We start from the raw sequence: 14,115 nt of genomic DNA on the forward strand, positions 1-14,115 counted from the left end.
TCCAACATATATTGGTTCATCTATCGCATTATCAAAATCTCCATCCATAATACTTGAGATTACTTGGAGTGCATTACGATCAACATCAACAATGTGCCTTGTCTTGGGCCAGAAATCCTCAGAAGATGAATCATTTCCATCTATTATTCTATGATCATTATAGATTCCATCTAATGTATCAAGAACTTTTTCCCAATACACCACTTTATTTTTCCATTCCTCTATAATAATTGGCCAATCCTCATTTCCAATAGTGTCTTTCCACATTTTTATGTATGATGTTATCCCTTCCTTTAGTTCTTTTAAATAGACATCATTATGTTTGGAAGCTAAGAAAGATGGCTTCCCTATGGGAATTATAGGTCGACCTTCATCATTTATATTCCATAACTCAACTGGTTCTGACCACTCAGAGTCTCTAATTGATTCTTTATACCTTAGTACTGGAACATCATTGAGTATAAGAAATTGGAAGTATTGAACATTAAGATGTCCAACTAGTGCATTTTTTCCCTCCTTAATGTATCCACTAAGGAAACTTTTGAAGTCATAGACCTTGTCAATAAGTGTAGGTGGAAACACTCTATTTTCTTCAATTATGCGATATGTATCCATCATTTCAGGTAAAGAATAAATATCTTTACTTTTTAGGTTGGAAGACATTCTTCCATAGGTTCCATCTATGTCTTCATGGGTGTGCCCGACAGGCAAGAACCCAACCTCAAGAGTAATGAAGACACCAAGTGCAGTTAAAAGTGATAGAAACATGAAAAGATAGCGATTCTTATTATCACTTGCTGCATTGTCCAACTGTAACAAAAAATGTGGAGGAAGAGGTTTAAAATCAACATTTTGACTTTTTGAACTTCCATGAGATATAAAATCATCCTTGTACCCTTGACATTTTGGGTAAATAGAGGTGTCAAGTAATGCATTTGTAAGTGGGTTTCTTGAAATTCCACTTTCATAAAGTAGATCACCATACATATCCATTTGTGGGTCTTCAAGGTCCCTTAAGCACTTTGCAAGGGATGTAATAGTAAATTGTGATCCCATATCGACAAATGGTAAGGAGAAATGACCAAAACCTCCCACCTTATGCCCATGTGTAAGCATACCTGTCAATGACAAACCGAAATTTGTTCCTACAACAGATTTTGATTTGGCACATAGCCTTGGGATTGATGTCTTTGTTTTGTCCATTTTATCATGGATAATGCTCAAATACTCCTTTGGAAACCGCTCTGACATAATTCTATGGGCATAGTAGCAATATCTTCCACACATAACAATCTTGTTATGTTTCGTCAACCTACCTCGTGCCTTTTCTTCCAACTTTTTTGTAGTTGCTGACTTCATTTGTGCTTTCAACACAATACATTCACTGCATTTACTGAAGTTGGTGTTCTTTGAAAATGCCACATCTCGAAACTTAGTATTCCAGATCTTGCTCATTGTTGGTTGTGATATTGATGGGTAATTGAGCTTTTGAAGAGCCTCATTGATCTCTTTTAACAAAGAATTTTGTGTGTAAGTCGAAGGAAGCAGTCTTAAAGGAGCAGATGTTCCATCTTCTTCAACTTGACGTGTTTGATTTGCTGAAAAATCTGAATTATCCATTACAATTTTGTGCAATATTTCTATAGCTGCCACTGTGTGAGCTCGTGCTTTGCATGTGTTGGTGTTACCATGAATAGCTTTGATCTGTCCATGTTGGAAATAATGCTGGTAGTTATAGAATGTGCTTTGAGGAATTTTATGTATCTTATACCATGCTTTCCTACAAATAATATTCCCATTAAATCGCATGTCCTTTACATTTCTAGCAATAGGTGGTAGGCCATGGCCATGGCCATGGCCGCTTGACATCACTGTGTTTGACATGAGTGAATTCAAGGCAAATTCTCTAATACCATTTGTATTTATTTGTCTCATACCCCTTCTAGCACCTGCAATGGCCTTCCTATCGACATGTTGAAGACAATCTTTTCTACAACATACATCTGCTACCAAAAGTCGAATTTATTTCTCTTCTTCTATTTTTGTTTGACATTTTGCATTTTTTTTTGTAGCCATAACTCGTTTAATCCTTTTATATGGCCTTGTTACATTCATATCAATTGATTTTCTATCTTTTTCATTACAAAGGTACCCATCCCATTTGTTTAAGGGATTTGTGTCCTCTATAACATCCCATATCACCATTTCTTTGGTTGGTTCCTTGAACTTTTCCTTGACCCTTAATATCACACCTTTGTTCTCCACCAACTTATTTATTGGCCATCTAACCAAACAATGTATAGACTTATCTCCAGTTTTGCATATCTCACAATTTCCATCTATCTCTTCTAGAAAAACACCAAAATCCATTTCACCTAGTGTTTCACCATCAGCAATGTCATCCTCGCAGACATGAAATAGCATTCCTTTGGCAATGCACATGCTTGTTCCCATGCATTCATGTGTAAGAGAAAACTTTGCACATATGAATTTAACCCTATCTTGGGGAATATTTATGGCATGATCATGACAGTGAGGCTCCAAATCTGATTCTAGCCAAATTTCATAAGATTCTAATGCACCCCCAAGTGTATGCTCAAACCCTGTTGGATGTGGTAGAGGAACATTATGTTTTAACACCTTTTCAATTTTAACCACTATGCATCCTTTCTTTACCATCTTTCCATGCACTTTATGCCCAAGCTCTGTATTGAATATGGAGCCCTCGCCCACCTTCACTCCATGTTGTAGAAGATTTACCTTGTCTCCAATAGAAAATGTAGAAGAAACATTTGTACCTATAAACAAATGTAAATAATGTTAGTATTTACTCAAAAAAAGAACATTTATTATAGTATCAAAAATATATAACACATGCTTCAATATTTTGATTTACCTATGTGGTGTCTCAAATCCACAATCTTCCATGGATGTATGTCCCCTTCATTAACATCATCATCAATCAAATGTGGTTGAATGAGATCAATTATCAAAATTGCAACATAACCAAGATTAACCTTTTTTCCAACATAATAAGTTCCAGACCCTGCAGATTCAACCCTTGCTAGCCCAATGACTTGATCATTAATAAGGAGATCAACATAGTCCCCTTTTGCCAAAATTATATTTTCCATTGTAGCTTGCATCAATTCTGTAACAACAATTACATCGTAACTTGTAATTAAAAGAATGAACCGTGTAAAGTGTGACTTTATATTTCCCCGAAAACACACAACTTCCGAAAAAGTAATATAAATGCAAAAATAAAAATATTATGGTTGTCATGTTGTATGTAATGAAACATTGTTTCCTCAAATGAAAGCTAACAATCAATATCATTCCTTCTATTACAAACATAAGCATATTGCTAGAAGCAACATTACATGGTCAAATAAATCTAGCACATGCTAGATTTCCTTCTAGCACAAACACAAACACATTGCCAATAACAATATTCTAAGGCGAAGGAAATCCACCACATGCTAAATTTTCTTCTAACGTAAATAGAAGCATATTACTCACAAAAACATTTAAAAGTAAAAGAAATCTTACACATTCTAGAGTTTATTGTAGCACAAACACAATCACATTGCCAAAAATAACATTGCAGTGTAGAAGATATCTAGCATACGATTGATTTACTTCTAGTACAAACAAAAGCACATTGGCAACAATAACATTGTAGGGCAAACAAAAGCCAACAAAATCCAACAACTTCTATCACAAACACAATCACATTTCCAACAACAATGTCGCAAGGTAAAATAAATTTAACACATGCCAGCTTTACATGTAGCATAAATACAAGCATACTACCAATAAAAACATTTTATGTCAGAAGAAATCTAGTGCATGCTATATTTCCTTCTAACACAAACAAAAGCACATTACCAAGGTGAAAGAGATCTAACACGTGTTATATTTCCTTCTATAATAAACAACCAAATTGAAAACAACAACATTGCATAGCAAAAGAAATCTAACACAACTTCTAACCCAAACACAAGCACAACATTTCCAATAACATTGCCAAAGTGATGGAAATCTAACACTTGCTAGATTTCCTTTTATCATAAACAACCAAATTGACAACAACACTATTACAAAGCAAAAGAAATCTAGCATAGTTTCTAGCCCAAACACAAACAAATTTCCAATAAAAATATTGCAAGGTGAAAGAAATTTAACGCATATTAGCTTTACATGTGGCACAAATAGAATCATACTACCAACAACAACATTGCATCCCAAAAGAAATCTATTGGGTGTTATGTTTATTTTTAAAACAAATCAACAAAGTGTAATGATGGTTATTTGTTTTGAAGACCCATATGAAAAGTGGCGTAATGCTAATAAGACCAATGTAGCTACTGCAGGATACCCACTCACCTTTCCCTTTATCCTACAAAAAAACTCCGAGGTGTGAAATCCTTTTTTTCTCGAGTGTTTGCTTGTAAGAGGGGAAAGTAATGAATAATTCTTCCTGCTAGAATATATTTATTTGGGGAAAACAGGGTGAAAAACATGAAGCCTCATCACTTCAAAATTTGTGTTTCCTTGGGGGGGTGGTTGTTCCTCTAATGGTTGATTTCCCGTACTAATTAATGTTTCCTTTAGCTGACACATTTTTCCTTCCACTAGGTTGTCAACAAGAAGCTTATTATAAGAGAATATTCATCTATTGTGCTCCTTCCAAATTTCCCAAAGGATGAAACCTCAAATGAAATTTCACGTAAGGTTCACCACCTCGTTTTTTGTATAATGCACCCGCCATTTCTTTATTGTTTCTTGTATGCTCTCTCGACTTTGGTTTCTTTATCTAAATATTGAGGCTAATTAGTCCCATAGTGCCTCCATATAGTTACAGGTGTTGAGTAAATGATTAAGCCTCTCTTTTGTGTTTTCGGAGAGGAAACACGAAGAGGAACCTATAAATCCTCTCTTTATAACTTTGTCCTGAGTTAGGACCTTCTGGTGTAAAATCAATGACATGAAAATTTAAATTTATGGCCAATGTGGCACCATCCAGTTTTCTCCATGATGGATCATTTGTACCAATATATCCCTCACTAAGATAAGCTTTGACTTCCTTGATATTGAACTCCACATCTTCTTTTTTCCCCCATTTGAGTTGGTCTTGTTCATTATTGAACATAATTCTTAATTTTCTTAGTTCCTCTATTAGATACTGAATAGCTAAGTCATTCTGGGTTGGCCGTTGAAACATATTAAAATTCCATCGCCTCCATTTGTTATTTGCTAGTCCTTGATCCTAGAATTGGTAGAATTCTCTATACTCGTATATTTCTGTGCTTAGTTTTAAGGGATGTCATTCCTCCCTGCATAACTTAGCTTGTTTCTACCATGCATCATCCCAAAATAGGGCCTCCTTTCCATTTCTGATTTCCCATAATAGTGTTTTTGCATTATACCTCTTTTATTCCATGCTAAATTCCAAATTGCCAACCCCTGAGTGGAACTTGATAACCAAACTAACCTTTTTGTATGGAAATTAGGTGCATATTTTGATTTCCAAAGCCTTTCCCAAGGTGATGACCCCCCTTTTAACCATCTCCACCATAATTTTGCTCCATTTTCTTTGTTGGTTACCTCTGGATCTTGAAGACCTAGCCCACCTGCATCTTTTGGTTTGCACTCTATTTAAGGCCACTAGCGCCCATTTTCGTTTCACCTCTACCCCTCGCCACAAGAAGTTTCTTTGGATGTCCCAGATCTTTTGGGAGAAGGGAGGATAGATAACATATACCTTGGAATAGATTGTAGCACTGTGTTTGTTAGAATTAGATGACCACCCAGGTTTAGGGCTTTGACATTCCATTGTTTCACCCTATCCTCAAGGCTTGATACAATTTTTTCCTAATTGGAGTTCTTCTAGGCTTGCACCATTAGACGGACCTCAAGGTACTTTGGTGGGAGGGATTTAAACATATATGCCCTGGTTTTTTACCTCTGCATGGTGTAAATATCTTGAAAATATGCTTTTAGATACTCTTTCGGAGATATTACTACATCGCAGTAATCCATTTGTATCTATTTTGCAAAATATTAAGCATTATATTTTGCTTAAACGGAATATATTGTGGGAACTTTCTATACAAATTGATGAGAATTTTGCACAGCACGGCTGAAAGAGAAGCCCTTATGATCCTAACCTCTATTGCAAAGATCAAGGGGGGATATTGTGATCATCGTTGTGTATGTCGATGACTTAGTAATCACAGGCAGTTATGAGAAGAGAATTTTGGCAATATTTGAAAAGGTCCTTTGACATGACCGATCTTGGTCTATTGCATTAGTGTCTTGGTTTGTAGGTGTGACAAACACATCACCGGATATTTGTATATAAAAGAAAATATGCCAAGACACTTATTGAGAAATCCCATATGAATGGTTGTAAGCCCATGCAAACTCCCATGGAACTAGACCTAGTAGGAACCGCACCTCTTCTCATTCAAGTGACACGTAAGTTACAATGTGGCACACAAATAAGTAAAGTAACATGGAATTGGCACTTGCCCCCATTAATCCAACGCATTCAAAAACATCTGGAGGTGTTGAAAACCATGGAATTCACCTTAGTTCAGTGGTTTTCGAATGTGTTGGTGGATAGGGTGGAAAATAAAGGGGTAGATAATGTCCATTTGTTCACCGATGGATGTGCAAGCTTTCAGAGGGCTAGCTAAAGGAGGAAAGCCAAAGGTTGGCAGAGAGAGATCACTCCACGCCATTAAGGCAAGTTGATAGAGAAGCGGTGGGCCCGAATCAGGACAGTGATCTACCAGTTCATACGAACAAATAATCCTTCATTATGGACATACTTAGGAAAGGAGAAGGGGTATGTGTCTGCAATACAAGGATAGAGTGATGGTTAATCATGGGAAGGAGAGGATTTCCCCCATAATAGATTGTTAGTGTGATCGTCTCATTAATAGGAGATGTGGCAAGAGGAGTGGGAAGGTATGAAATCAAGAGGGGAAACATACAAGAGCAAGGTCAGGGTGATTATGATTTTGAACAAACTGCTGGCAAGGGAAAATGAGAGGAAGGATGTCCACAAGTACACACGAATGAACAACAACATCGCTAGCAGGTCAGAGTTACTAAAAATTGAGAGGGAAAGTACTCAAATATCGGCGAGGTAAGTCTCATCTGGGGTGTCATCTTTAAATCATAGCTAGGGAGCAAGCTTCATCGACATAAGGCAAAACACTGAAAGGTGGTGTAATTGTGAGTTGGTGATAGTAATTTCTATGAGGGAAATTCAGTTATCAGGGAGTGCAATGAGTAAGAGCTAAAGTGATGCTAGTAGGCCAAGAGGTAGTTCCCGTGGATGCTCAGGGCTTTGATTTTTGCAAACAGACATGCATGGAGGAAGCAGCGGAGGTTGTTGCTAAACAGTCACACAAAAGGGAAGGATATAGTGGAAATCTGGGAGAGTGAGGTTCGAAGACATTGTAGGGCTACCTTTGATGGTAGAATAGAGGAGGAATGAGATTGGATCATCAACATAGGGAAATCCAAAACATAGATGACTGTGTACCAAAATACCTTGGAGACCGCTTGGCATGTCAAGACTCTAGTGGAAAAGCTGCAAGCAGAGGCAGCAGAGTAGAGGAAAAAGAGGCAACTCGAGATAGAAATCGAGTTAAAATCTATAGACCAACGCCTAAAAGGAATTGAAGAGGCTCTCAAGGGTTTGGTTAACATAGATAAATTGCATGTTGGCAGAATCGGGGATCTTAACAAAATGTTCTTAATCTATCTAAATTATATCGATAATGTGGATATATTGATGGGTGTAGAGATAGGAGATTTCGCCTGCTTGAGGAAGTATCGAGTTCGAGAGGCTTGCGCTACAGGCGGCTGTCCACTGGCAACCCTAGAGGCTCCAACGACAACCCTTGTGGAGGACCCAACAATGGGGCCAACGATGATAACAACTCCAAGCAAATAATATTGTGTTAGTTGATCATGGCATCGACCAATCTTTTGTTTAGTTTTGTGTTATGTTTATATAGGTAGTATTGTAGTTATTTTGTCAAGTTTAGGTCTGAAGATCAGAGCTATATAGCTATTCAGATAGGCAGACCTACATATAGTAGTAGTGGGAAGGGGAACTTTTTTGAACTATATAAGGGAAAGTAAAGACAGAAAAATCTAATGGCATGTCTGGTTAAATGTGTGACAAAGAGAATCTTCTTCTACAACTGGTTTGGTAAACCAACTACTATTTTTGTATTGTATGTTTATTTAGTAATATATTGAAACTTTACTAACTTACAAAAAAGTTATCTTATTATTTTTCCCTTTAATATATTGTCTATTAAAAATATATGCTACATATTAAAAGATATTAAAAATATATGCTACATATTAAAAGATATTAAACTCTTAGAAACTTAATCTTTCTTATAAATATAAAATATTTGATATGATAAACATAAAATTTTATGTAAAAAAATAAAAAAAATATATATTGTGTTTTAAAATATATTGAATTCTTCGATATATTTTTTACCACTGGATGATGTGGAAAGAAATTTGATGAGGAATTTGATACCATATAAACTTAAAATTTTAATTACTAAGTCAACTATGTGGGATTATCGGGTTATCTTCCTTTTCAGTATGTTCTGTTCAAGCAGACATGTTTTGTATGAAAAAAATCGAATTTAAAAATAATTAAATTTTATTACTGAGTCAACTATATGGGGCCTATCTTACCTTTCAGCTGTTTTTTATTAAAAAATATAAAAAATTTACAAGAATATTTGTTTACGAGGTGTTTTGAGAAATTTGATCTCTCTTTCAAGGCCCAACAAGGTTCAAATGGATTTTCTCTAATGCAAGTGAGGACTAGCTTCATTTCGAGATAAGGTTTCCAAGGTGTGAATATGTGAGGAGCGTTTACCATTCCACCATAGCTGCTGTTATCGCAGAGGAAGATGTTTCTCTACTCCTTTACTATTTCCATTCTCATCCTCTTTTTAAGTGTTATAAGTAAAACCAGATAAACATAACAATAAAACTAACTGGGTACAGTGGCACATAGAGTGAATTCCAAACAAATGCCCATATTTCAACTCTTTTTGTGCCTTTGTGTAAGAAAGGTTGAATTTTTATTTTGTATGAGCATAATGATGACTCGGAACTCTGTCTTGTGTGTCAGTGTCTGATCTATGGAAAAAGATAAATATAGATTTTAATCACTCTTGAATAGACTGTAATTTTTTTTTGGCATTGCATGATGTTGAAAATAGTTAGGTGGATTAGTGCAGAGCTTAAGAAGATATTGAGTTTAATGGCACAACCGACACCATGAAAGAATCTTTGGAACAAGTGGTGGAGTAGATTGTGCCTGAGCAAAGGGTTGTAACAATGTATATGAATTTGGAAAAGGCCCCCATGTAATGGTAGGTAAGCACATCAAATCAAGTTTCACTCATGGCATGATATGATAGAGGTACTTAATGATAAAGGCCTACCAGAAATTGGGGCTCCACTAGGTAATGACATTTTGGAATCCAGTTCTGTCAACCAGCCCCTACAATTCGGTGGTGCTTCCAATCCAATGGGATACATGTATTACTGCGAAGTCATTAGGAGATATAGGAGGTTCCTATTTAACTATGGGTTCATAATTTATGCAAACCTTAGAGCCATTTCCAAAGAAGTGATATCTTGAGGTAAAAATGCAGTGGCAGACAACTAGCTAGGTTGAATTATGAGAAAGGTTCTACAACACATTATATAACTCTACAAGGAGGAGGCACATATTGCAAGTTTGATAGAGTTCATTTGGTGATTCCAATAAATGGACCACCCACAAAGTCTAATATTAGCATCCCCAAAGGAGTACCCCTTAAAGGAACTTTGCCATCTGTGGTATAAAGAAACTGATTCCCTTTTGAAACTATTGATAATGTGGTAGGTGGTATTTCTCTGGAAATGAAAAGTATTGATCTCCTTGTTGTTTTGCGAGTTGTTGATAGTGTATGGGAAGATGGTGAAAATAGTGGGGAATAAGATAGATCTGCATTCTATTTAAAGGATCATTTTTCAGCAAGGAATGTGTTGTAGTGTAATTAAATCTACATGTTGTTCCGAAGATTTCTCAATCAAATAGATCTGCAATCTTTTTAAAGTTTATTTCCTTCCAAACTCAGTGAATATCCAGTGTTGGGTTGTGAAAGTGTGCTTGATATCTAACTTGGACAGATCCTATCTGGTGTAGAGTATCCAGTGTTGGGTTGTGAAAGTGTGCTTGATATCTAACTTGGACAGATCCTAGCTGGTGTAGAGTCCCCCTGAGGGTCCACTCAAGCTCACTACTATTTTATTGCTAATTCACTAATTTTTTTTCAAGCAGCACTAGCAGTTCTAGTTCCAGTAGTATATCTAGTAGTATACCTAAGAGCATATATATGCATACATAGCAGCAGAACAAACAGAGTAAGTATAGGAACCTTGAACCAAGCTAGCATCATGATCAGCCTCTGTTAAGGAAATATCTCCACGTGTTGTGGGGGTCTCACCACACCAAACGCATCTTAGAGACCCTTGTCATGACCAGGTCAACCCTGTAACTTCACTGCCTTCTAACGTGTTTGGAGGTTGTTGTTACCACTAGATATTGGTTTCATTCATTGTTCACAGGTAGCAAACTTTCACTGCCATATTTTGTTGAGAAATATCAGGAGCCCTGAAGGAGGAGGGTAGGGTTAAGCCTTGCCTCCATGTACTCGATCATCCTTTTCATATGGTTGATCTTTTGGGGTAGAAACATGGTTTCTACCTGCTTGCCTAGAACTGCATATGGGTTGTATCAATGGTGAAAATATTCAAAAAAATCTTCATTTCCTCTGTTAATCACTTTGTCATGTAGGAAAACAGAGTACAGGAATATGGGTTAGTCTGACTCGTAATTGAAAAATTGCTGAGTCTCGTAACTCCTAAACACCAACCCTTTTATAGGGTAATATTTTCTAGAGAAGATAAATCATCCTTTTCATTAAGAAATAGGAGTACATTTACATATATATGACCCAAAAAACCTCAAAGGTATGCACATCACCAATGCCAACAACAACATCCATCACAAAATTAACTAACAGGGACCAAAAATGGACATGAAAAGAACATCTATAAACTTTGTAGAACATGGATAAAATTACTAAAAAAGATAAAAACCCAGATAGTATGGAACATTTAGATCCTACTTACAAACAAGAATAACCATTTCAAACAAAAGCATTTTATTCATAAGATGACAAAAAGGATAGAATTTCTTGACATATCAAAAGAAGTGAGCCAACTGAAGATCACTGGGGATCTGAACATATCCCCTTCTCAATAATTGTAAGCCTCCTGGTTCTTCAAATAAAAAGTGGCCTTCCTCCACCTGTAGATATTTTTTGGACATATAGTCCACATGTTGGTTACATTCCCTCAAAATATGCTAGAATAGTAGATTATGAAAGAGACCCTTAAGAATTTAAATATGTTACATCTAGTGCTTGAGGGAAAGAACCTTAAAATTCCCCTTCTCCATTATCCAGTCCATCACACACTAGGAATCTCCATAAATCTGACAGGAGATAATGTTCAATGATGTTTCAATATATAAAAGGGCCCAAACTATAGAAACCTCTCCCTTGGTATTAGACTCTGAACCAATATTCAACCAAATATGATAAGACCCATTTCTAGGGAGGAAACTGATGGCACCCCCTCCAGATACACCTAAATGATATGCATCATCAAAGAAACCTACATTTATAGATAGAGGACTATGGGGGAAGCATAAGGAGTGACTACGAGGAGGATTCAAAGGCTTGACATACAGAGAAGAAACCCATAATATGAGGCAGGATGTCAGAGATCTCTGCTTTCAAAGATATGTTTATTCTGAACCTTCTAGACACCCCAAGCGATGAAGATAGTAAAGGATTTATAATTTCCCATGTTTTTCTCACATAAGAAAAGGAAATGGTCAATATGATACATTGGAACAAGGTCCAAAATATTAAATAACGTGACGGTTGCAGTCCAAAGTTCCATGGAAAAATCACACAGAAAAAATAAGTGATTGACATATTCAAAGTCCTTTGAATAGAGGATACATATATTTGGCCTAGATAATCCTTTGCACAATAGAGGGTCCCATGGTTATATCTAATTCTCTAAATCCAACCATATGAATAATTCCATTTTTGGAGCAATAAGACAGTCCCGGAACTTATTATATCACCAATTTACCATGGGAAGGGAAGAACATGCTGATATAGAGTTATAGGCATGGCAAGAAGTTATTTTCCCAATTGAGGTGTTCCAAGCACAAGCAATTGAACCATCCTCCTATGATAAGATTAGACCATTGAGAATAATATTCTTAACAAAATTTTCCCATTCATACGCTAGAAGACCATGTAGACCCAATTGAGAAGCACATTTCCACCTAATAATAAAAGACTACATTGAGGAAGACAAGAAAGGATGACACAATATATAAACAGCCCAGAATTTGAGATGAAATATGAGCTTTGGAAATAATTAGTAGAAGGGAGATCCCCTAATAGAAGGAGCTCCAGATGTTATTAACAAACAGGGTTTATGTTTTGCAGGTCAGGCATTGTGCTATTGGACAATATCTATGGCCATTTTGACTACTTAAGATGGGACTTACAGTTCAGTATTTCCACTACTTGTAAGCATGGATAATTTGCCCTAGTAGTATACCTAAGAGCATATATATGCATACGTAGCAGCAGAACAAACAGAGTAAGTATATGAACCTTGAACCAAGCTAGCATCATGATCAACCTCTGTTAAGGAAATATCTCCACGTGTTGTGGGGGTCTCACCACACCAAACACATCTTAGAGACCCTTGTCAGTTAGCGCTGTAACTTCACTGCCTTCTAACGTGTTTGGAGGTTGTTGTTACCACTAGATATTGGTTTCATTCATTGTTCACAGGTAGCAAACTTTCACTGCCATATTTTGTTGAGAAATATCAGGAGCCCTGAAGGAGGAGGGTAGGGTCAAGCATTGCCTCCATGTACTCGATCATGCTTTTCATATGGTTGATATTTTGGGGTAGAAACATGGTTTCTACCTGACTAGAACTGCATATGGGTTGTATCAATGGTGGAAATATTCAAAAAATCTTCATTTCCTCTGTTTATCACTTTGTCATGTAGGAAAACAGAGTACAGGAATATGGGTTAGTCTGACTCGTAACTGTAAAGTTGCTGAGTCTCGCAACTCCTAAACACCAACCTTTTTATAGGGTAATATTTTCTAGAGAAGATAAATCATCCTTTTCATTAAGAAAGAGGAGTACATTTACATATATATGACCCAAAAACCTCAAAGGTATGGACATCACCAATGCCAACAACAACATCCATCACAAAATTAACTAACAGGGACCAAAAATGGACATGAAAAGAACATCTATAAACTTTATAGAACATGGATAAAATTACTAAAAAAGAGAAAAACCCGGATAGTATGGAACATTAAAATCCTAGTTACAAACAAGAATAACTAGTTCAAACAGAAATATTTTATTCATAAGATGACAAAAAGGATAGAATTTCTTGACATATCAAAAGAAGTGAGCCAACTGAAGATCACTGGGGATATGAACATATCCCCTTCTCAATAATTGTAAGCCTCCTGGTTCTTCAAATAAAAAGTGGCCTTCCTCCACCTGTAGATATTTTTTGGACATATAGTCCGCATGTTGGTTACATTCCCTCAAAATATGCTAGAATAATAGATTATGAAAGAGACCCTTAAGAATTTAAATATGTTACATCTAGTGCCTGAGGGAAAGAACCTTAAAATTCCCCTTCTCAATTATCCAGTCCATCACACACTTGGATCCTCCATAAATCTGACAGGAGACAATGTTCAATGATGTTTCAATATATAAAAGGGCCCAAACTACAGAAACCTCTGCCTTGGTATTAGACTCTGAACCAATATTCAACCAAATATGATAAGACCCATTTCTAGGGAGGAAACTGATGGCACCCCCTCCAGATACACCTAAATGATATGCATCATCAAAGAAACCTACATTTAT

Source organism: Pinus tabuliformis, chromosome 8 (genome assembly GCF_031772625.1).
Source record: "Pinus tabuliformis cultivar Carrire ecotype Pingquan chromosome 8, CPIR1, whole genome shotgun sequence".
Classification (NCBI taxonomy): Eukaryota; Viridiplantae; Streptophyta; class Pinopsida; order Pinales; family Pinaceae; genus Pinus; species Pinus tabuliformis.